Genomic DNA, 3813 nt, shown 5'->3' with positions numbered 1-3813 from the left:
TTGGGGGCAAAATTGCAGAAATTTCACTTATTTCAGGGTAATAAGTCAGGAATTCCCCTTATTTTGGGGCAAAAAGACAGAAATTCCCTTTGTTTTGGGGGAAAAGACAGAAATTCCACTTATTTAGAGGCAAAAAGGCAGAAATTTCCTCTTATTTTGGAGCTCAAATGATGAAATTTCCCTTTTTTATGGCAAAAAGTTATGCATTCCCCTTATTTTCGAGCAAAAAGACAGAAATTCCCCGTATTTTGGAGCAAAATTGCAGAAATTCCCCTAATTGTGGGGCAAAAAGGCAGAAATTTCACTTATTTTAGAGAAAAAAGCAAAAATTTTTCTTAATTTGGGGCAAAAATGCAGAAATTCCCTTATTTTGGGGCAAAATTACAGTAATTTCCTTTACATTGGTGCAAAATTGCAGAAATTTCCTTTATTTTGGGGCAAAATTGCAGAAATTTCACTTATTTCAGGGTAATAAGTCAGAAATTCCCCTTATTTTGGGGCAAAAAAGACAGAAATTCCCTTTGTTGTGGGGGAAAAAGACAGAAATTCCACATATTTAGAGGCAAAATGGCAGAAATTTCCCTTATTTTGGAGCAAAAATGAAGAAATTTCTCTTTTTTATGGCAAAAAGTTATGCATTCCCCTTATTTTCAGGCAAAAAGGCAGAAATTCCCCGTATTTTAGAGCAAAATTGCAGAAATTCCTTTAATTGTGGGGCAAAAGGGCAGAAATTCCCTATATAGTGGGGCAAAAGACAGAAATTCTCCTTATTTTGGGGCAAAATGCCAGAAATTTCCCTTATTTTGGAGCAAAATTGCAGAAATTCCACTTATTTTGGGGCAAAATTGCAGAAATTTCACTTATTTCAGAGAAAAAAGGCAGAAATTTTCTTTATTTTGTGGCAAAAATGCAGAAATTCTTAATATTTTGTGGCAAAAATGCAGGAATTCCCTTTATTTTGAGGTAAAAAGGCTGAAATTTCTTTTATTTGGGGGCAAAAAGTCAGAAATTTTCCTTTATTTTAAGGCAAAAAGACAGAAATTCCCCTTATTTTGTGGCAAAAAGCAGAAATTTCTTTTATTTTGGGGCAAAATTGCAGAAATTTCACTTATTTCAGGGCATAATTCAAAAATTCCTTTTATTTTGAGGCAAAAAGACAGAAATTCCATTTATTTTTGAGTCAAAAGGCAGAAATTTTACTTATTTTGAGGGTAAAAGGCAGAAATTCCTCCTATTTTGGGGCAAAAATGAAGAAATTTCCCTTTTTTGTGGCAAAAGGTATACATTCCCCTTACTTTCGGGATAAAAAGCAGAAATTCCCCGTATTTTGAAGCAAAATTGCAGAAATTCTCATAATTTTGGGGCAAAAAGGCAGAAATACTCCTTATTTTGGGGCAAAAAGACAGAAAATCGCCTTTTTTTTGGCAGCAAACAGTCAGAAATTCATTTACATTGAGGCAAAATTGCAGAAATTTCCTTTACATTGGTGCAAAATTGCTGAAATTTTCTTTATTTTGGGGCAAAATTGCAGAAATTTCACTTATTTCAGGGTAATAAGTAAGAAATTCCCCTTATTTTGGGGCAAAAAAGAAAGAAATTCCCTTTGTTTTGGGGGAAAAGGACAGAAATTCCACTTATTTAGAGGCAAAAATGCAGAAATTCCCCTTATTTTGGTGCAAAAATGAAGAAATTTACCTTTTTATGGCAAAAAGATATGCATTCCCATTATTTTCAGGCAAAATAGCAGAAATTCCCTGTATTTTAGAGCAAAATTGCAGAAATTCCCCTAATTTTGGGGCAAAAGGCAGAAATTCCCCTTATTTTGGAGAAAAATTCCAGAAATTTCTTTTTTTGGGGGGGCAAAATTGCAGGAATTTAATTTATTTTGGAGCTAAATTGCAGAAATTTTTCTTATTTGGGGCAAAATTGCAGAAATTTCACTTATTTTCAGGTAAAAAGGCTGAAATTTCATTTATTTTGGGGCAAAAAGAAAGAAATTCCCCTTATTTTGGGGCAAAAAAGACAGAAATTCCCTTTGTTTTGGGGGAAAAAGACAGAAATTCCCCTTATTTTGGGGCAAAATTGTAGAAATTTCCCTTATTATGGGGAAAAATTGCAGAAATTTCCCTTATTTTGTGGCAAAATTGCAGAAATTTCACTTATTTCAGAGAAAAAAAGCAAAAGTTTTTTCTTATTTTGGGGCAAAAAGGCAGAAATTCCCATTATTTTGGGAAAAAAAGGCCGAAATTCACCTCATTTTGGGGTAAAATTGCAGAAATTTCATATATTTCAGAGCAAAAAGGCAAAAATTTTCCTTATTTTGGGGCAAAATTGCAGAAATTTCACTTATTTCAGAGTAATAAGTCAGAAATTTTCCTTATTTTGGGGCAAAAAGACAGAAATTCTCTTTGTTTTGGGAAAAAAGACAGAAATTCCACTTATTTAGAGGCAAAAAGGCAGAAATTCCCATTATTTTGAAGCAAAAATGAAGAAATTTCCCTTTTCTATGGCAAAAAGGTATGCATTCCCCTTATTTTCAGGCAAAAAGGCAGAAATTCCCTGTATTTTGGAGCAAAATTGCAGAAATTCCCCTAATTGTTGGGCAAAAAGGCAGAAATTCTTCGTATTTTGGAGCAAAATTGAAGAAATTCCCCTAATTGTGGGGAAATAAGGTAGAAATTCTCTATATTTTGGGGCAAAAAGACAGAAATTCTCCTTATTTTGGGGCAAAACTCAGAAATTCCACTTATTTTGGGGCAAAATTGCAGAAATTTCACTTATTTCAGGGAAAAAAGGCAGAAATTTTTCTTATTTTGGGGCAAAAATGCAGAAATTCTTAATATTTTGTGGCAAAAATGCAAAAATTCCCTTTATTTTGTGGTAAAAAGTCTGAAATTCCCCTCATTTGGGGGCAAAAAGGCAGAAATTCACCTTATTTTGGGGCAAAATTGCAGAAATTTCACTTATTTCTGAGTAATAAGTCAGAAATTCCCATTATTTGGGGGCAAAAAAAGTCAGAAATTCCCTTTGTTTTGGGGAAAAAAGACAGAAATTCAACTTATTTAGAGGCAAAAAAGACAGAAATTCCCCTTATTTTGGAGCAAAATTGAAGAAATTTCACTTTTTTATGGCAAAAAGGTATGCATTCCCCTTATTTTCGGGCAAACAGGCAGAAATTCCCTGTATTTTGGAGCAAAATTGCAGAAATTCCCCTAATTTTGGGGCAAAAGGCAGAAATCCCCTTTATTATGGGGTAAAAATCAGAAATTCCCCTTATTTTGGGGCAAAATTCCAGAAATTTCCTTTATTTTGGGGCAATATAGCAGAAATTTACCTTATTTTGGGGCAAAATTGCAGAAATTTCCCTTATTTGGGGTAAAATTGCAGTAATTTCACTTATCTTCAGGTATAAAGGCTGAAATTTCCTTTATTTTGGGGCAAAAAAGGAGAAATACCTCTTATTTTGGGGCAAAATTGTATAAATTTTCTTTATTATGGGGCAAAAAGACAGAAATTCTGTAAATTTTGTCGCAAAAAATGCAGAAATCCCCCTTATTTTGAAGTAAAAAGGCTGAAATTCCCCTTATTTGGGGGCAAAAAAGCAGAAATTTCCCTTATTTTGGGACAAAATTGCAGAAATTTTACTTATTTCAGGGTAATAAGTCAGAAATTCCCCTTATTTTGGGGCAAAAAAGACAGAAATTCTCTTTTTTGTGGGGAAAAATACAGAAATTCCACTTATTTAGAGGCAAAAAGGCAGAAATTCCTCTTATTTTGTAGCAAAAATGAAGAAATTTCCCTTTTTATGGCAAA

The sequence above is a fragment of the Micromys minutus genome, assembly GCF_963924665.1.
Source record: "Micromys minutus genome assembly, contig: SCAFFOLD_47, whole genome shotgun sequence".
NCBI classification, from domain to species: domain Eukaryota; kingdom Metazoa; phylum Chordata; class Mammalia; order Rodentia; family Muridae; genus Micromys; species Micromys minutus.
Note: the sequence above shows the minus strand (reverse complement) of the source record.